General features: G+C 38.7%; 1 non-coding gene and 1 pseudogene across 1 annotated transcript; both read left to right on the top strand.

Annotated features, from left to right (window-relative positions):
* Positions 1-320: 320 nt before the first annotated feature.
* Positions 321-404, top strand: TRNAL-CAA (transfer RNA leucine (anticodon CAA)). The gene has a single exon. It is a non-coding gene; the product is annotated as a tRNA-Leu (tRNA).
* Positions 405-6,729: 6,325 nt separating this feature from the next.
* LOC116266834 (DNA-directed RNA polymerase I subunit 1-like) overlaps positions 6,730-21,637 on the top strand; it is a 65,607-nt pseudogene continuing 50,699 nt past the window's right edge.

The following is a 21,637-nucleotide window of genomic DNA, read 5'->3' on the forward strand; positions in this document are numbered from 1 at the left end:
AAGAGCTTCCTCTCTTTGTCCGCACCTAATGCACTTTTGTCTTCCCTTTCCGCAAAAGGAGTTCCAAACAATATGCACCAAGACGAGTATCTCGTGCTTTGAAACTCGTAACTGTCCATCGTAAGTATGGAGAGCCACCCAAGCTCAGATTCACTGCCTTTTGAGGACCCCGGTCCCTTCGAATGGTGTCAGCTTCAAGATATAGTGTGAACCATTAGATCTCCCGATTGACCATAAAGCACGTAAAAAACACGGTTAATCAGGTACGCAAGCACTAAGTGCCTTAATTTAAAAATGTAGGGGTCACTTTGCCGTACGCGGTCAGGATGGCCGAGTGGTCTAAGGCGCCAGACTCAAGTTCTGGTCCTCTGTTGAGGGCGTGGGTTCAAATCCCACTTCTGACAATCTCTTTTGCAAGGTTTTTTAAATCGCTTTGAGAGTAAACCCTACCGGGCGTCTGGTCAGCAAAAAAAATAATATTTTGTTGCGACGGACATCATTAAAGTAGCCATCTCAATGGATACTGTGATCATTTTATGGGATGTGGCTACGCTTGTTAAATGTTGGTGGCGTCCATTACTTGCAGGCAATACACATCATATTCCTACTTTATTCAGTGATCGTGTACACTTTTTCTTGTTCCTTTTGACTTAGCTTACTCCTTGTTAAAGAGACACAATATCTTCTAAAGCAAAAAAAGAGATTATTATCGAGCAGAAAGGCTTAAAGAAGTTATTTGCAAACAATAATATGTTATCTTTTCATACATCTGCCAGGGTTTGGACTTAAGAGTTAAGACCGCTCCAGGCTGAAGAAGGTCAAGATCAGTTTGGTAAATAGTAGGTTTTCGTATAGCCAGAAATTGCAATACCTTCAAAAGCATGCTAAGTCCTTACCTTGTGCATTGCAGTAATGGGCAAGGTCCGGTTCAAACTCGATGGTGTTGGCAACCCAATTTCCACATGATTCATGCCTAGCATACCATGTGCCTAACTAAGACAAAATGGTGATAATATTCCAATACTAAACCATCAATGATTTGGATTTCCACCTTCATATGATATTTATTTAAAGCTGTATCTATTCCACATGGAAACCCAGATCTGGTCAATATCTGCTTATATGTGAATCCAAATCCGATCAAATGTCATTTTTTATCTCTGAATTCGATCCAAACTCTTTATGTGGAATCTAAATGAGATTCGTTAACATCTCTACCACGTGTATAAAAGATATGGATCCAATACATAACCCAGTCAAGCGCTGAAAGAGAGAAGAAATGGTAGCCAAAATGTTAACCACATATGGAGACGTCATCATCTGTCATTCTTTAGAATATGAAGTGCCCACACTAAAGTTGTGTCACATACACAAGTACTCCATGGATGAAAAATCTTGGCTCGGCCACTGGAAAAGCCCCACGACACCCGAGTCATTGTCTAATGGTTAGTTGAAAATGTGTTACATTAATGCTTCATGAAAAAAAAATTCTAGCTTCTCCGCTGACCCAAGTTGTGGTCAATTATGTGAGTACCCTAAATTTGTGGTCGAACTGTCCCTAGTGAGGAGGACCAAATGGTCCTCCTGCCACCTTCGTCCCCAGTGCGTGTCCCTTGTGGTCCTAAGATTACCGTCGGCGCCCCTAGAACAAAAGTGAGACTACCAGGCAATAATGCTGGCAATAATGCTTTCTTCTATTATAGCTTATCCTTAGTGCTTAAATATGTGATGCTTGTATGGCCAGTTCATGGAGTACAGTTTGCCAGAACAAGCAGCAGAAGTTCATGAACAGTTACGAATTTGGAAGGGAGGACAATTCAACTCTTCTTCCAGGTTTGTCCTTTGCCTAGAAGACGGACGCCCTTCATTGCGTTCGCACTAATTGGCACTTAGTGTGCTTGCCTTTTGACCTTCTTCCCCTTGTTCTTTTTGTCTACACCGTAATGGTGAACTATGTTGTATGGTTCCATACATCTATGAACCTAACCTTATTTTTATTGGACAATAACAATTTGTTACCGACGAGCAATCACTTCAGTTTCATAATCGGATTGGTCAGTCAAGCTGCCGATTCCATGAATTTGCTGGTTGAGCAAATTTAACAGAATCGATTGTGAATTGGCGAAGAAAGTGTCATTAATTGTTTTTAAAAAAATAAATGGTAAATATATGAAAATATAATGAAAAGTTAAAAAAGTTTTAAAAAATAATTAAAAATCATATATGTCGTGGGTTGGATTTTCATTGGTGTTATACATCTGGTCCCGGATTCAGGGTCCGCCCTTTTCCAAATTGTCGTGTTCTTGTGACATCTGGTCCCAGCTCGGGGTTCAAATCCTGGATCTAGTACCCGGCCTGCCAGACCGAACACATGACGTATGTTGGCCACGAGTAACACGACGGTGAGGGTTTGCTCCCGAACCGTGAGGGTCACGTGCTAGCCTTCTTCCCCGAACGCCACGGCTCACGTGATATACTTTATCTTCCGATTTTGCCCAGCCCATCGGCAGAAATTTCCATCACTCCACGACTTAGACCGATCCGTGCCCGTGAGATGTCATGTCCTTGATCCACGCGTTCGCCTGTTTATATTTGACAATATATGAAATTGCAAAAAGAATAATTTAATACTAAGCACATGATTTTAAAGGATTTTGCTCAATAAACTAGAATGAACAATATAAAAAATTTCCTCTAAAAATAAAATGTGTATGCATGTAGGTTTCATGTGGTTTTCATTTTTAATTAGAGGATGAACAACATGATAATTGCTCCTAAAAAAACAACGTAGAAACTTATTCTATTAAAATAATCAGTAGCACATTGAGCTAGGAATTTTTATTCCATGCACTGGATTCACAAGTCATTTTCTGCAGGACATTTTTTTCCTTTTCTAATGTTGCTTTTATTGAAAAGAGTTGATTATTCGAAGAAAAATATTGACCCTTATTTTCTTGACTATGTTTTTTTGTATTCGTATTATCAAAAGCGTTTTCTGAATTAAATTAAAAAGGCCAAATCAATGAGAGAAGCGACTAAATGGAATTCGAAATTGCATGTCAATCGTGTGAAAATTATAAAATTTTTTTGGTGTAAAATTTTAGAAATAAAAAAATATAATATATAAAAATAATATTAAGATCATAAAAACACATTAGATGTCATCCTTTAATGTGATTTTATATCGAATAGAAAACGGGCCGAACTCCAATCAAACCGGCATTGGTTTTAGATTAAATTTTTGCAGCAATTTATATATATTTTTAATCAAACGAATTTAGTTACTAATACTATTGGTTGGACCAAATTCTTGAAGGACACTTACTTATATATATATATCCAAGCAAATATTTAAATTTACTAATAAAAAAATAAATATTGACTTGTTAGTGTGGGCAACTGCCCACACGAGCTCATGTGGCTCCTCCGCTTGTTGGAACCACGTTCTAATTATAGTCTTCAACTTTCCTACTTTCTTTAATGTTCGTAGCTATTTTCTTTTGGTGGACAATTTATTTTGAAACGTGAGGGAAGATGCTGCTAAGCGTCGTCGTAATATCTTGACAAGATGCTAGACCTCTGCATGGGCCTGGGCCACCGATGGGTACCCGGTACTAGACCTGACAACCAAGGTTAAACAAATACTTAAGGGGTAAACTGAAAAGTTGAGTGAAAGTTTCAGCCCTCCATTGGACAGTGGGTCTCCCCTACTCACCCGAAATACTCTAACTGAAAGGTTCAATCCAAGTATATTAACTTGTTCCACTGCCGATTAGACTGTGCTTGAGAGCATCCATCTTAAATCCAAAGTGATTTCAGATTTGCATTGCAGTGAAATCTACAGCTTAAATGAACAGTGGATTTTGGATCTATATTTTTAAGATTATGATAAATGCTGAAAACGGCGAGTCTACAGTCCCCTTGAGAGAAAGGAGTTGGACCACATATGCTCAGCCCTTATCATCTCATGTCACTCTAGATATTTATCAAACACAGCCTTAAAATACAGCATCGTCTCTCTGTGTCTCCTCTTATCAATGAAAGCAAGAGAAGAACTGACCCAGATTATCGATCCCAACACAAACACGTGAACTATTGATAATCTTGTGCCTTTCACAAGACAAAATGATATTTTTCACTGAGTGAGTCCGTTGATTTCACATGAATGAACTTTATAATCTTGTTTAGGTAAGCATACAAGAAAATAAGTACGCTTTTTATATAAAGTTATGCATGGGATTTACTTGTCACGTTTGAAGTAATTGACTTTTCTTTTTCTTGGTCGTATAATAAGTCGTTATATGCACTCTTTCGTGCACATTTTTTTTGTGCACCAGTATGTTTAATGACCAAAATGCTCCTGGTTAATAGAAAAAGATTTTTTTTAGTGGGGACAAAAAAATAAAACCAAAAAAAGAAAATATTAAAAAGAACATTTTTTAAAATAATTTTCAAAATACCTCAACTCCTACATGTTTCTTTTTTTGGTGTAGATGTCTTTTGTGCACTCAGTGGTGCATGCGATTCACTCGCGGTTTGAGTCGGAGCCATTCCGCTCCGAATTACTTTTATTCTTTGGGAAACGAACTTTTGATTTTTTTGATTCTGCAAAGAGCAAGTCTGCTTTTTACGTAATAGTGAGGGCAACTTATATGTTATCGCGACTTATATATTAAGGTATAACACCTGCGATGGTAAAATGATTCAATAATTAGCTTATTATAAATAGTACATAACTCAGGTTCATTTTGTTTGCTTGGGCCTTACAAAGGGAAGCCGATCGATCATTCAGTTCTCACAGTCTTTATATTTAGTTTGCTCAGTTTATAAGTTTCGGTTGAAACAACTACTGATTGTAATACAGTTCATTTTTGAATTGATTATTTTTTATATTTAGTACAGAGTTTATAAATTTTGATTGAAACACCTATTAAATATAATATAGTTCGTTTCCAAATTCTTTTTGACCTAATACTAGGCAATTGAGTTCATACATGGTTTCTAGTAATTGAGAAACACCACCAATATACCGGCATTTTTTTCATTTTGAGCCTTCAACATGCCATAACCGGTCACTTTTTCCGGCCGCCGATCGACTGCAAATGCACATAGAGAGCCGCCATCTCCCATCAACACAGGTCTATGGTGAAACGTAAAGCAAAAGTTAAATCCTACTCTTAAAAGATGGGAACTTCAAAACAATAATTTCCCAAGTATTGCAAATTAAGGTATTGAATAACTTTTCGAGTGCTGTATATTAAGGGCTTCAATCAATCTCAAAAGAAATGGTTTCAACAAACAAGAGACAGACAATGAACGAGGAAAAAAAAAAAACAGAAGAAAAGATCGTTCAACATATGCATGTGTCTCATACATCAAACAGTAGTATCAATAAAAATCAAACAAAAATTGCGCCATTTTCGGTCATTGTGGCGCTTTGGCTGCTATGGGTAGGAGTGAACAAGAAGCCGAGCAACTCAAACTTGGCTTGTTAAATGTGGGCTACGACTCCAGTTCGAGCAAACTTTTCTACTCAACGAGCTGAGCTTGAGTTGATTGTTCAGCTCGTTTATTTTATCGAGCCGAGTTAGAGTTCATTTAACAAAACTTACTTAACCAACTGGGCTTCTTGGCTCGAGTAATGGATATCTATTGTTTTCCTCGTTGTTTCATCTTCATTTTTCGCCTTTTATGTCTCTCTATTCACTCTCTTTTTCATCCTCTGATGCCAATGAACTCCTTCGATTAGCAATGACATCCGGCGGTTGGTAGAATTGCTATCGGCACGACGGCATCCAACCTGCAACAATGGTACTCTTCTCTCTCTCTCTTTAAATAAGAGAAAACAAGGTTTCTGAAAACCCTCTCTCCCTCAAATGAGAGAGGGTGTTAAAAACCCAATGTTCTCTGCTCGAGCAAGGATTTCACTCAAGTGAGGGTTTCGCTTGTGCGCAGACCTTGCTACAGCAAAACGGGCAAGGGTTTCTGAAACCCACAAACCCTTGCTCCGGCAAATTTTTGTTTTCTCTCTGATCTCGTTAGAGTGAGCTCTATTTCCCCTCAAACCCTTGCTTGAGCAAAGCTATGTTCTCTCTGAGACCCTTGCTCGAGCGAAGGTCTGTCCTTTCTCAAACCTCGCTCGAGCAAGTGTTATGGAAACTGAAACCCATTAGATCATTTTTTTTTCTTTTAGATTTTTTGTAAATGTGATTGTTTATTTTCCTTTGCAGAAATAACTTGCTACTGCTGTCCTATTCCATATTCCATACATGAAGCAGTGTCACCTTCCACAGCAGAAGCATCTCTAAGAAGCAATTAATTAAACGAGTTGGTCGAGTCAATCTCGAACTCAAACACAATTGATCGAGTCCAGCTTGAGCTACCATTGTAAAGCTCGACTCGAGTTCGAGCTGACCAAAACAAGAATCAAGCCAAGCTCGAGCTGGCCGAACCCTCAGGCTTCACTCGACTCGTGTTCTGTCCTAACCGTGAGCAATTGTCCATGTGAGCTCATGGAATTTGATCTATTTGTACATAGAAACTTCATTATGAGGAAGAAGAAGCAGGCATTTGAAAAAAGAGGGGGGGAGGAGCATTAGGCGGGAAAAGGGTGGATTCCGTAAAGGGGCGTTTGATGCGCCGAAAATCTACTGTTCACTGAGAAAAAAAATCCACCCTAACAAACACAGAAGTTTTTTTTTCGATCGTTGGGGTCGATTCTTTCCGAAAATTTATTTTTACCGGAGTGCCTCTTCCTTCTCTTCCTTCCTGCCGCGAGCGCCTCTTCCTTCTTCGTCGTCTCACAGGCAGAACAGGCGCGTCTCCATTCTCCTCTCCCTCTCGGCATCAGAGTTCCACGCCGGTGGCTTCCACCGCCAGAGAGACCTCCCCTTCTCCAGCGACGTCCGACGAAGGGTTTCCACGACGCCGCACCTGACCGACGCCTTCAGCCGCCGCCGCTTCCTCTGCCTTTTTTTTTTCCGGTTTCTCTCCACTCTACCACCGCGAGGAAGACGACCTCCCAAACCAGGTGCGTCTCTCTCGATTCCTATATTAAGTGCCCAAAACGGGCAGGTGCTAGAAATCAATTTCCCCTCTGGTTTCAACGCCCTCGCTTTCCTTTCTCATTTTCAACGTCAATTTCCCTCTATCCCTCGATCTTTCGAGGTGTCTTCTCCCGTATCTCGATTCTGCGAGAGGTGCAGCTGTCTGGGGGCCACTGGCAACCAGCGATGCACCGGAACCATGGTAAGAGCTCTCTCTCTCTCTCTCTCTCTCTCTCTCAACGCTAGAAATCCTCTTCCTCCACCCTATGCTTCGAGGCGGAGGGTTTCTGAAACCAGAGGAAGCCCTCTGCCTCTGAAACACTCTCAAGCGGAGGGTTTCAGAGTTCAAGGGTTTCCTCTGCAAATCCTCCGTACCCACTCAAGATATGCTTATGGGGCTCTATGTAGTAACGGTGGGCATATAATAGACGGCGTCCTCAAGGCATAGCCTCAGCTCGAGGGCTTATCACTGCATTACATAGTTTATCACTTGCTTCTTCTTGCCTGCTATCTGCATCTAATTTCCATCTTGTGTCAGTTGGGGTTCATAAAAGAGTTAAACAAGATAATTTTGTTGCTAACTGTAAATACGAATTCATATCTTTGAGGCTTGTTTAGATTAATTTTTTTATTTCCAAGTGTATGTAGAATACAAGTGGTGATTTATAGTTCTTTATTGCTTCATGGTTCTCTTTTGAGTGATTGGTATAAAAAAGTATCATATGATGCTATGAGCATGGCTCAAGCCTTTTGGTGTGTAGATAATCATTTTTTATAGCCAATTAATTGACGTCTTTGGAACTTTCTTTGTTGCTGTTTTCTTATGTTCGTTTACTCTTCCAACCTAGTGTTCATCTTATATGGATTTATCTCCTTTATTCCCGCAAAGTCACCTTATTTTTTATCCGTTTGTGACTTCATCCTTCATGCCATTCTTTACATCTTGATTTCAGGATTGCGATACAATCTCTGTGACAGCTGCTGGGAGACTCAGGTTTTCCAAACCAAATAAATACTGGGTGGAGAGGTCCCAAAAGAGGGTAAGTGTTGTTGAAAATTGGCTGATTTCAGCTTATTTTATATGTCTTATGAGCTGTATGATCATTCAGGAAATAAGATGTGCCTCTGATGTTTCTAATGTGTTGCTCTGGTCCATCTGAGCCCTAAGCGTTTGGCATACATGATTACTTGTAAATATTATACAACCCGCTATCTGAGACTTGTCCATTGTCTGGAACCTCTTTGACCTTCCTTCGTTTCATGGTTTTCTGCCTATCTAATAACTTATCATGTTATAAGTTGCTTCTGTGGGAAGCATCACTTATGTTTTTTTCTCTCTGTTATGTTGATAATAATGCCTTTAGTGTTGTTGTTAATGTCGTGATAGAACTTGAGAGGATAATTTTTCTAGAATCGTTTCTACTTTCCTTTACGTCATGGTTTCCTGTTCACCCAACAACTTAACAATTAACATGTTATAAGTTGCTTCTGTGAGAGTTGCCTCACCATTGCAAGCTATTTGTGTAGTTGTCTCCTTGTTATGTTGATAGTAATACCTTTATTCTTGTAACTATTGTCACTGCAGAACCTGACCCTGTATCTGTCTTTGCAGTATTTACCATCTGTCAGTTCTTGGCATTGTTGTTGATTGTAAATCAGATGTAAGCATCGTGGATGTTGGTTTTATCTGCTTTGATAGTAACATGGTATCTGCTCAACATTTGCAAGGGCTTGCAATGATCTGTTATTGTATCTAATTTGCTGAGCTCATTATTACTTGGTATCGTGTCTAGACTGTATCTATAATGTGAATTTCATATTTCATGCATGACCTTGCCATACTTACAAAATGTAAAGGAATTCCTCCTCATTTATCAACTCATACTTTGTTTACTTCTCTGTATTTGGTGTGGTTATTTATCTAATTTTTGTAAATCTGAAAAAATGTTTCCTTATTATCAAACTAAGAATTAATTTTCTGGAAATATATTTTTGTACCATCAAACTCAGAAATATAGAATTGGAAATACATTTCTGAGTCATCACACACACACCAAAATTGGAATCGGAAAGAAGCGGGAAGCGCGAGGGTTTTAGCGAACATAAGCCAGCCCCTGTCGGAGACAGAGAAGAGAAGAAAGAAGCGGCCCCTCTTACACACGCAAAGAGAGAGGAGAGGAGGGCAGACAATACAGTTCCGCTTACCCTTGAGAGAGATAGAGAGAGAGAGCTGATTCTTCTATAGCGGGTCCCTGACTCTGGGCTACTGCTTCCAATTTCCCTCAGGATGGCTCGCCGTCGAACTCCGCAGGTTTTCCCCCTTTCGTTTTATTGTTCCATGTGTGGTGAAAATTCAATCTTTGCCGCTGTAGGTTCCTTTTTGGGTACTAATCCAAGGGCTTTGATATGGTGCAGATGGTGACGAGCAGCGTGGAGTCGGTCCACATGGCGTTCTATACCGACGAGGAAGTGAGGGGCATGAGCGCGAAGGAAATTACGACGCCGATACTATTCGATAATTTGGGACGGCCGGTTCCAGGAGGGCTGTTTGATCCAGCCATGGGCCCGTGGAAGGACGATCCTGGGAAGTAAGTTATTGTCTTATTCTTGTACTTGACATGTCACCTTGCTTAGTTAATAGAAATTTATAACCAATTAATTTAATTGAAAAAAGAAGAAAAATGGATCGTTAACTTAATCACAACTTCCTTGTTAAGGTTGCTTTACTGTAATTTCTGACAAACAAGTAAGTTACTAGGAATATCAACATACACGCCCACACACACACATATATACATGCATGCACACTTACAAACATACATACATGCAAAGTTGTTTAAACCCTAAAACAAATACAAATATTGAAAGTAAAAACTTCGAGAATTTCAACAAAAGTAACATATAATAGTGTTTGAACTGTATGTATACATATCATATCGTAATTGCAAATATGGTTCTCAGGTTTTTCTGGTGATGTCTCTCTTGGATGATACTGGAAAGGAAAACCTTGGGAGTTCAAAAATTTTAAAATAGACATGAAGTCTTAGTTGTTTTATATTTTATATGATCACAAATATAGTTCTCAGGTTTTTCTGGTGACGTCTCTCAATGCGTATTTAAGAAGTAGTGAAATAAAATAGGAAATAGCCTACCCTAAAGTGTCTCATGGATGAAACATTAACTAGTAATGTTAAGAACAAGTGTCATGACACTCAAAATCACCTCTTAAACATAGGATCATAAGTAAATATCCAACCACAGCATATGTATTTCTCAAAAATGGCCCACTAATGGAGTCAGGATTTTCATCTGTGATCCCATCTTGGGTCTTATACCTTTGGTAAAAAATGCAACCCAAACATGGATAAGTATATATATGTAATACCCATCAGGTATGCCTTTGGTAAAAAATGCAACCCAAACATGGATAAATATATATATGTAATGCCCATCAGGTATTACTGCACTTAAAAAAACAGGATGTTAATCAGTTACCGAGTGCACAATTATTTCTGCAACTATATGCTAATAAATACAGAAATTTCAGGATCTATGAATTTAGATATACATATTTATATCTCAGCTTAGACACTTGACAAGCACCTGTCCGTCTAACCTTATATTGAGGAACAACTGAAAATGTAAGATATACATAAAATACATAAATGTTACTTAAATATAGGTGTAAATTAATTTCAACATACACTGCACATATGAGTAGTTAAATATATTTAGTTATTGAACAATTGAGTATAATGGTGTGAGTGAATATATATATATATATATATATATATATATATATATATATGCACACGAATTTTCTGCACAGGTAAATATACAAAAGTGTATTCCAATTGAACAGAGAAAAACAGAAAAAGGACAATGAAATAGGGAAAAAATGACCCAAGAAAAAAAGAAGAATGGTAAAGTAAGTGGGATAGAAAAAGTGAGATAAGAGATGTGTTGTAGCCTAGTGGGAGGAAAAAGAAAAAAGAAAGAAACAAGAAAAGTGACAAAATACAAGGTAAAGGAAAAGAAAAAAGTGGATGATGAAGAAAAAGGGGAATGTGGAAATCAAAAGATGAAGAAAAAGCAGAAGGAAAACAGGAAATTGAATACAATGAAGAAGGAAAAAACGAAATAAGGGAAGAGGAAAAGAGGAAAATAAACTTAGAAGCATAGTCACAAATAACGTTTTGGAGTTTTAAACGGTGAGGTTTTTCTCGGGTATAGTATGGCGAGCTTGAAAAAAGTGAGAAAAAACGGAAACAATACGGTAAATTTTTAAAAATTTAAAAAAATCAAAATAAAGGGCAAATAAAATAAGTGAGAAACTAATAACACAAAAAAAACAGATTGCAACAAATGAAAAATAGAAATGAAAAAAAAAACAGTATGACATTAAAAAAAACATGAAAAGGTTAAAAAACTCGAAAAAAACACTTTTTTTAAAGTTTTAAACAGCACTTTTATTTATTTTTGTAAAAAAAAAATGCGTTTTTTGTGACATTGCTTAGAAGACAATCATGACAAACAAAATAGGAAAGGGATGTCATGGCTGGTTCTGGAGCCCCTCAGAAATCCGTAAAAGTATCCATCATAGACGAACACAAGTTGGATGTAGTGAGGAGTGCCCCAGTGGGTTGGCTCCTCCTCCTTTAACTGTATTTATTTTTCAGAGAAATTTAAATTAGTCAAATAGGGACTTTCACCTTATCCAAAAAGTCCTTAATTGGCCATCACAGGAGCTGAATGCCTCAGAGTGCATTTTGAGGCATTACACGCCTTGAGGTGCTTGTGGCATGTGCCTCCTGTCGTTAGTGCATCAGACCTGTGATTCAAGGTATTTCTTATTGTGCCTTGACTTGATGCATGTTTTTTTGTTCCTCCAAGTGCAGAATTAACAATTATGGAGAAAAAAAAAATCCTGCCTCAGCTCCTGCCCCCACCAAAAAAAAAAAAAAGAAGGGAAAGGGAAAAATAAGAATGAAGAAGATTAAAAAAGGATTAGCTTGTCCAAGAAAAAACCACCTTGGCTTTTGGGGTCCTAGGTGAGAGTAGACACCCTAGGCAATAGTTTGGTGCTTTTAGATGGTAGGTCTCCTAGAAGCCTTTGGCCTAAAAACTCAACCAAGCTTTGGGTGTGTGCCTTTGACAACATTAACTTGTGCTGAAAATAATTGAACTTCTAGTTATTTGATGGTCATCAGTACCTACCCCATACCTGGTCATTACAATTAGGTGGACTTGCACAGAATGTGTTGTAATTATCAAAATCTTAGCTATTTAAAAATCATCACCAATCATCCCTCAAATGGTCTATGCTGTTAGAGAAATGCACTGAGTATATGTTAAATGCATCTGAATTGGTGTTGAAATTCTCAACATTCTAGTTATTTGATTGTCACCACTGCCCATCCCGTGCCTGATCATTATAGTGGGTGAATTTTCAGAATTTCTTTTGAAATTATCAAAATCTTAGTTATTTCACGATCCCTCAAATAGTCTATGCAGTTAAAGAAATAAATTGAGTATAGGTTGAACTTGTCGAAATTTTAGTCATTTGAAGGGCATTGTCCTGGTGTGTTCAGTAATTGGCATGTACATATTTAGCGTGGTGCATTCCTGGGATGTTCTTAAGGAATTTTCTTGTACAGAAATGTATGAATTCACAAAAACATAACGCCTGAACATAACAATGGTGAAAAGACTTTGTGAAATCTGTATGGGGAAGTGCCAAATGAGGGGAAAAGAAAGAAAAAAGAAATCTGTACCAAGTGCTTTTGGCAATATAAATTTCATTGGGCAAAGACTTTGCCTTGTTGATTTGTCTTTTGTCTATTTATGACAAGAAGATTATTTCTTAGTGGGTGTACAAATTGAACATCTCTGTCTCTTGTTTGTGGTGTAAAATATATATGCATGGGCAACTCAGCATCGTGCTGACTCATGCATATGAAAATCAGTTTGTAGGACCACATGCACTGCTTCAATCAATTTATTTAATCTCAGATCACAAGCAATTCTTCTTCTTCTTTTTCTTCTACACGTTAGTATTAGTGCTGTTCTCATGACAGCTTTTGTGCTAATGAAACCAAAAATAATGTTCATACTTCATGTATTCAAATTGCAAAATATAATAGTATGAATTATAATTGTGACTTTAAGTGCACGAATGACTCACATGTATGAAACCACACAAATATAAACATCTATACTTCACTACCAAATTGCATGCCCCCAAAAATAAAAAAAATGAGAAAGGCTGCACAAAAACCAGAAAGAAAAGAAAAAAAATTGTTTTAGTGGAGGAACAAAAAAGAAAAAAGAAGAAGCAAAATTTAAGATAAAAAAAGCCTCTATATTGAGCACCTAAGCATCCTAGGCGAAAGCTTAGGTGTTTTCAAGCAGTAGGTTGCCTAGTAAAAGCTAGATATTTGACCAGCCAAGTTTAGGGGCTTAGGCAAGCCTTGGCAAGCTTTTGACAGCATAATACATGCTACCCACTCTTCATGCCTAGATAGTTATTTGAAGTCTGTTTAGGCTTACATGCTTAGATATTACTGTATCAGAAAATTCATGCTGACACACATATTCTTTAGTGCAGTTGTAAAACATGTGGCGAGCCTCCTCTTCATTGTCCGGGTCATTGTGGCCATATCAACCTTGTTTTGCCAGTTTACAACCCTCTGCTGTTTAAGACTCTTCAAAAGCTTTTGAAGCTGACTTGCTTCTATTGCAATCATTTGATGATCAGCAAAGAAAGGGTAATTTTTAGTGTCTGTTACAAATCACAAATTATTAATTGCATGAATAGTTAACTAGTTGAACTGGTTTACCTTGCCAATATCTCTTCTGAGCGTGGAACTGTAGGTTTATTTTTAGTCAATATTATTTATGTTTTGTCAAAGTTCTTTTCTGTTTTTTAATACAAAAAATTTTGATTTTATGGTAAATTATGTCATTGTTACAACCGGGCGTTCTTTTGACCCGACTGCTATGTCACACCGGTACGCCACACAGACCCGTGTACCCATACCGGTACGGCAAAACGGGTGTGCGGGTACGTTGTGGTACATTTGGATATGGTTGTGGGTCGGAACCAGATCCAACCCACGATAAAATTTAAAAAAGAAACCCGCGACGCCGACGCTCGTCTTTTCCCTCTCCATTTCTTTGCTCTTCCGGTGGGTTCTGATTCCTTTATTTTCTTTTGATTTTTAGGGTTCTGATATGCTTCATTGAGGCGGGATTGTTCTTCTTTCTTGTTAACCAAAATTGATGGCATATTCCGGCGGAATTTCCTGCTCCCTATTTATCTATTTTGAGTTTTGCCATCTCTTTCAAAAACCTGTTCACAACTGGTTTGCCACCTGCTCCCTGTTCATGCCGTGTTCTGTTGGTTTTTTCTCTTCTGTGAAAACTGTAACTTGCAATGCTTGAAATGGACTAAATGAGATTGTTCATGCCGTGTTCTGTGAAAATTGTAAGTCTGTAATTTGCAATGCCGTGTTCTGAGATTTCCTGCTCCCTGTTCATGCCATCTCAAATTTCCCCTGTGCTTTTGTTTAGGCTTCATTTCCCTATGCTTCAGACATGTTTCCTTATCTGTCTCTTCCATTTGCATCATATGCAAAACGCAAGTGGTTTTGCATATCTGTCCTTGTCGAGTTTTCAGACATGTTCGTTAATTTGATTATAACTTATAAGTTATGCACTATGCCGCTTACGATTGTTGTTAACTTATGAGATTATCTATGAGACTATATAAAAGGAACATTGTGATGGTATCATTTGTTTTTTCAATTTTTTCATTTTTTTTGAATTAATTATTAGCACCCATACCCCCGTACCCTTACCAGCACCCGTACCTATGTGACATAGCCCGACGGGTACACGGTGTTCTCAAAGTTTCTAAGCGGGGCTTGGCTGACAGGCTGTGCCTAGCCCCAAGGTGTGCCTGGCTGCAACTAGGCACACTTAGGCGACCATTTAATTAATTATGACTGTATGTGTTACTGTCAAATATTATATACTTTATAGTATATAATATATCAGATTGTCATAAGTAACTTAATATATATGTAGAAAAGTGTGGAAAACAACTATTGTATATATGGTTCTTAATGATTAAGTTATATAAATATGACTAATAGTGATAGTGTTCATCATATAACAACAATCCATTGCAGACAATATTATATGATTTATTTTATACTTGTATATTGAAAACAAAATGTAAATTTTATAATAGCGAGGATTCAAGAAAATGAAAATCAATACAGTAAGTTTTGGGATTCAAATGTTCACACTTGAGTAGCTATTTCCACGTTGAAGGAGGAGTGGACAACTATCACTTCGGCTTCCACAACTTAAAAATGTGCACCACACCAGTCTCCAGTACTATTTAGTCCTTATGAAAGAGTCTTTAAGAGCCCTGCTGAGTCACTGAGTGTCTTTTGTCTTCTATGGACTAGGGGCACGCGTGTCTGGTCGCTCCTAAGCATGACTATTCGTGAGCTGAGGCACACCAACACCTTGCATTGTCTAACTGCTGGGCTTAGGCGATCCAAGTGGAGTAACACCTAGGCGCCTCAACAATATAGCTGATATCACTAGGTCAATTTACTAGTTTATGGATGTGCTGCTGTATTTCCCATCCATATATATGATAATTGTTAGAATATATTGTAATGGGGAACCGAGTCCATATCTGGACCCGGTCCTATGGGGCACGGGTACCGAGGCTGGCTCGGTACCCTAGGCAGCACTCTTTCTCTTCCTCCTATATATTCTTCACTTACGTGTAATTGTTGAGTTAAGTGAATATTACTTTCTCTCTCCTAGGGTTGCGGTTTGCCCCTAGGTCAGAGCTTTCCCGTGGTTTTTCACCTCTTTCTGAGGTTTTCCACGTATATTGTGTGTTCTTTCTCTGCTCTCTCCTTGTGGTTCGTGTTTCTACATGGTATCAGAATGGCGTGGCTGAAAGAAAAAACCGTCATTTGTTAACTGTTACCCGAGCCATTATGTTTCAACGTCATGTCCCTAAGAGGTACTGGGGGGACGCACTCCTCGCTAGTGCTCACCTTATTAACTGTATGCCTACTCGTGTGTTGAATGGTCATTCCCCTTATTCTGTGTTGTGGCCTACTTAGAATCCTTGGCCTTTGAACCCTCGGGTGTTTGGGTGTGTTTGTTTTGTCCATGATCATAGTCCCACTCTAAAGAAACTTGATCCTCGGTCCATCAAAGCAGTCTTTTTGGGGTATTCCTCCACCCAGAAGGGATACAAGTGTGTTGACCCTAGCACTTCCAGAGTATATGTCTCCAGGGATGTTACCTTTCATGAACATGAGGCATACTTTCCTGCGAATCCTCTTCAGGGGGAGTGCCTAGGTGACAGAAGGGAAGAGTATTCTTCGCATCAGTTGATTCAGTTCATGGATTTCTTGGATTATACGGTTAGTTCTCCAAGTGTGGAAGACGCTGTCAGTGAGGACAGAGACAGTCAGATGGAGGGGGGCCCTGTGGAAGAACAGTCCCGTGATCACTTATTTGGTCAGGTTTACAACAGGAAGAAGAAGGATGTGATGGAGGACGTTGATGTTACCAATCCCAATCTTCCCAATCTTGTGAGCTCCCCGGATGATCCAAGTCCAATGAATGAAGAACTTCCCATAGCCCTGCGCAAGGGCACCAGGTCATGTACTTCTCATCCTATTCAGAGATTTATTTCGTATGCAAAACTCAGTAAAGACTACAAGCGCTTTGTTACTTCTTTATCTATAGCTGTTATTCCCAGGTCAGTGGAAGATGCCAGGGAGGATCCTAAATGGCTACAGGCCATGACAGAGGAGATGGACGCCCTGGAAAAGAACAATACGTGGGAGGTTGTTGATATCCCCAAGGGAATTCACTTAGTTCGTTCCAAGTGGGTGTTTAATGTGAAGTACAAACCTGATGGCACTGTAGAACGCTATAAAGCTCGTCTCGTTGCAAAGGGGTTTAGCCAGAAATATGAGATTGACTATCTTGAGACGTTCGCTCCCGTTGCTAAACTGAAGACAGTAAGGGTCATCTTGGCTCTGGCAGTGCAAAAGAAGTGGAGCATGGACCAACTTGATGTCAAGAACGCCTTCTTGAATGGTCACCTTGAGGAAGAAGTCTATATGAGCATGCCGCCTGGATATGCTCAGAACGGGAAGTGTTGCTATCTCAAGAAAGCTTTGTATGGTCTCAAGCAGTCCCCTAGAGCTTGGTTTGAAAGACTAAGGGTTGTAATGAAGACTAATGGATATAAACAGGGAAATGGTGATCACACCCTCTTCATCAAGTAGAGAAATGGTCTGGTGAGCCTTCTACTTGTATATGTTGATGATATGATTGTCACAGGTGATGACGAAGAAGAAAAAAAGAAGATGAACGAAACGTTAGCTGCGGAATTCGATCTCAAAGATCTGGGTAAACTAAGGTATTTTTTGGGGATTGAAATCGCGCGATCTGAGACTGGACTTGTTATGAGCCAAAGAAAATACACTTTGGATCTTCTAAAAGAGACAGGTAAACTGGGATGCAGGCCCTTTCTTACTCCAATGGAGTCTGGCACAAGGATAAGTATCAAGTCTGGGACTATCTTGGATGAGGAAGGAAAAGGGAGGTATCAGCGGCTTGTTGGTAAACTTATTTATCTCACTCTTACTCGCCCTGATATTACGTATGCTGTGGGTGTGTTAAGTCAGTTTATACATGCCCCTACTGATTGTCATTGGAAAAGTGCTGAAAGAGTATTGGGATACTTAAAGAATGACCCAGGGAAAGGATTGCTCTACACTCGACAAGATCAACTCAGCATTGAAGGATACTTTGACGCCGACTGGGCGGGATGCACAGATACTAGAAGGTCTACCACAGGATACTGCATCTTTCTTGGAGGTAACCTTGTGGTATGGAGAAGTAAAAGACAAGAAGCTTATTCTAGGTCCAGTGCTGAGGCTGAATACAGTGCAGTTGCTATGGGGGTTACAGAGATGTTATGGCTCAAAATTCTTTTAGCAGATATTGGGGTTAAAATGGAAGAGAAGATGATGATGTATTGTGACAACAAGTCTGCTATTAACTTGGCAAACAATCCGGTCATGCACGACATAACCAAACATGTGGAGATCGATCGCCACTTCATACGGGAACGCATAGATTCAAAGGAGTTGATTCTGCCCTATATGAAGTCTGAAGATCAAGTTGCTGATGTCTTAACTAAGTTTTTATGTACATCTCAATTTGAGAAAAATGTTAGCAAGCTTGGCATGTTTGACATGTATGCCAAGCTTGAGGGGGAGTGTTAGAATATATTGTAATGGGGAACCGGGTCCATATTTGGACCCTGTCCTATGGGGCACGGGTACCGAGGCTGGCTCGGTACCCTAGGCGGCACTCTTTTTCTCCCTCTTATATATTCTTCACTTACGTGTAATTGTTTAGTTAAGTGAATATTACTTTCTCTCTCCTAGGGTTGCGGTTTGCCCCTAGGTCAGAGCTTCCCCGTGGTTTTTCACCTCTTTCTGAGGTTTTCCACGTATATTGTGTGTTCTTTCTCTGCTCTCTCCTTGTGGTTCGTATTTCTACAATAATAAATATGATGTAATGGCTACCATTTCAACCCCCGGACCTTTTGTACGTCTTGTTGGGCTCTAAATGGCCATTTTAACCCTGATTGTTGACGAAATTCAAACTGGAGCCTCCTAAGACTTAAATGAACTGACATAGGCCTTTAAGTATTCAAATCTGGATAAATGCAGGCAAATCACGATAAAAAAAATTATTTCATGCATTATCATTCTTCATGGTGCTTATTTTCTTGATTTCAGATGTGACTTTGTTGTGCCCTATCATTTCAATTGCAACCTCCCATGAGATGGGCAGACAGTCTTGGTAAGTGGCTTCTTATTTCTTTTGATGTTGTCTTATAATCTTTGTTTGTCCACTTTTATAGGTTAGGGTACTCGTCACTAAATTGCAGCTCATAATGAAAGGAGATGTCGTTGATGCAAGGAATCTAGATTCTATGCTGCTTGGAGTTTCAAATCCAAGTGAAAAAGATGAAGACCTTGTTAGTGACTGCTCAAAGGGGAGGCCCGGGGAATCTCTCTTCATGGAGCAGCATATTTGGACCTCTCTGCAACATTCTGAAGCAAAATCAATTTTTAAGGCTATAATGTCAGAGTCAAGTGCAAAAAAATGTGGTAACTGTGGTGCAAAGAATCCAAAGGTTGTCAGTCCAGGCTTTGGCTTGTTGTACAAGGTACTTGGCAGGCATTTGGACACATGCTGGGCTGTTTCCTCATGTTTAGTGCTTTATTCATTGCTATTGTCTGATTATATTTTCAGTTGATAGTGCATGAGTTTGTGGTTGCTGCTGTCTGCATGCTTGCTTGTTCATTCTGGGGGCATTTGTGTGCTTTGTTTGGATTATTTGTTCTGTTTTTGTTCAAGATCCTACTGAACACGATAGGTTTTGAGGATGTTGTCTCAACGGCCGAACACAACCTTATAAAAAGAGAACCATTTGATGCAAATATTGTTGTGGAGGCTACTTAATGATTTTGATTTGTTTCAATAGGTTGTGGATTGGTAGCTCATGCATTTATGCCCAAAAAATAAACATTACTCCAATGGTTCTTGGAATCAGCAAAGATTTTGGTGAAATTGGCTTCTCCAATGCCTAGAATGTCATAAGGCATACTCTAGATTGTTGTTAGATGGGCTTCTTTTGCAAATGTGTTCGATGCCCTTCATCCAGCAAGTTCATGAGAATTGAGGCCTTCACTTGCTAGAAAGCACCATTATGGGACTCTGAGCATCATTGTCCCTTACCCTTGTTGTGAGGATGTATTCTATGTACCATTAGCTCAGATAAGGATGGATGCTGCAATGAGAAATTCTTCTATGCAAATTCTTCATTGAAATAGTGGCATGTTGGTCTAGGTTCACTGCAGTTTTTGAACAGATGTCCATAAACGGCTAACATAAGTTTGGGGGAGGGCTAGGAGATCTTAAACTTTTCTGCATTTTGTCATCATCTTTTCCTCTTTTTTGTCTTCAGGTTCTCCTGTCAGTGTATAACCAATTTTTGAGTAAAAAGTTACTCTTTATTCTTCTCACTTGTGATGTGAATAGTAAACAAATTTCAGAGTATTCTGAATTGTTGCTTCCACATAATCTAACGGGACACAGTTTTTAGGATTTGGGTTTTAGTCTGTTTTGAATAGTTTTTAAGATTTGGGTCTTATTCTGTTTCAAATCCTTAAAGGTTTCTCTTAGTGTTCTTGCTTGAACTTGTCCTTACTGCTACAATGGTGCCTCATTCACTCAGAGATTACATCATATGGCTATTTCTTCAGAATAGTAGCATTTATACATATATGGTTATTCTTTTGGTTCAGGAAGTTCAAGTCTTTCTTTATAGCTTTATAAAATTTATTTGAGTAAAAAGAAAATGGAAAGTAAATCGACAAGCCAACCTCATTTCTTTTTGTCTTCTATTGTCTTCATATGCACACAACTTAATGTTGGCAGGAATGGTCTGTGGATCAAAAATTCTTTATGTTGGGGTTGAAAGATCAGCATGCTGATTTTGGCACGTGCTTAGTTTTCGAGAATTATCTTTGATCATTGTTATTCAGTTACAGTTCATTGTTACTTTTCTTTGGACAAGTTCTGATGTTTTGCTTCACTATATTTATAATATAGATATTTTGATTTTTCGAAGCACATGGTGTCGTAGTTTTAAGCAATGGAAGAGCATTTTCTTTATAATTATATGCTTGATTTTTTGCCACTTGCAGGAAGGATTGACTGAGAAAGATATTCAGAGCAACTTTATTCGTGGTTCTAAGGCAGACATATCCTTTGCACGTGGAGAAGAAAATAAATATGTCACTGATGAAAACCAAGCCGGTGAATTTTCTAGTGAACCGTCTGGTGGGGAAGTATCTGACAGTGTCACCCATGGAGAGCAGCAACCTAAATCAAAGTCTAAGAAGAGTCGAACGAATAAGATACCTCATGAGTTCTTGAGCCAAGAAAACTACTTTAATAAGAGGACTTATTTGACACCATTGCAGGTAGTTTCCTGAATGCTGGTTAAATAGATTACAAAGGGTCTTTCAGCTTCTTACTTGATTGAAATTTTTGAATTCCTATGAGCTTGTCCTCTATAATCTAGCTAATTCATGACTATATTTGAACTTGTTCAACAAGAGCTTGTCAAGCTTTTTTCCAGTTTTTCTTGCTTTCTTTATTTTTCTCTTTCATTTTCTCTGCTGGTTACTAATTCCATTTTCTTTTCGCTTTTTGTGTTATTTAGAATTTTAGATTATCTTTTTATGGAATGGTGAACCAGGTGGGTCAGATATGCTTTACTGGGACTAGGGATGATCATTCATTTTGAAGGACTATCCAATATCAGATCCTTGGAAGGAAATTAGTCAAAGGTTTTTAGGAAATCCAATCCAATTGGCACTTCATAGTTCAGGTTTTTTAACTAAATCTAGCGAATGCCTGAATACCGTACATGTAATGATAGTTGGATTTGG

The sequence above is a fragment of the Nymphaea colorata genome, chromosome 13 (assembly GCF_008831285.2).
Source record: "Nymphaea colorata isolate Beijing-Zhang1983 chromosome 13, ASM883128v2, whole genome shotgun sequence".
Classification (NCBI taxonomy): Eukaryota; Viridiplantae; Streptophyta; class Magnoliopsida; order Nymphaeales; family Nymphaeaceae; genus Nymphaea; species Nymphaea colorata.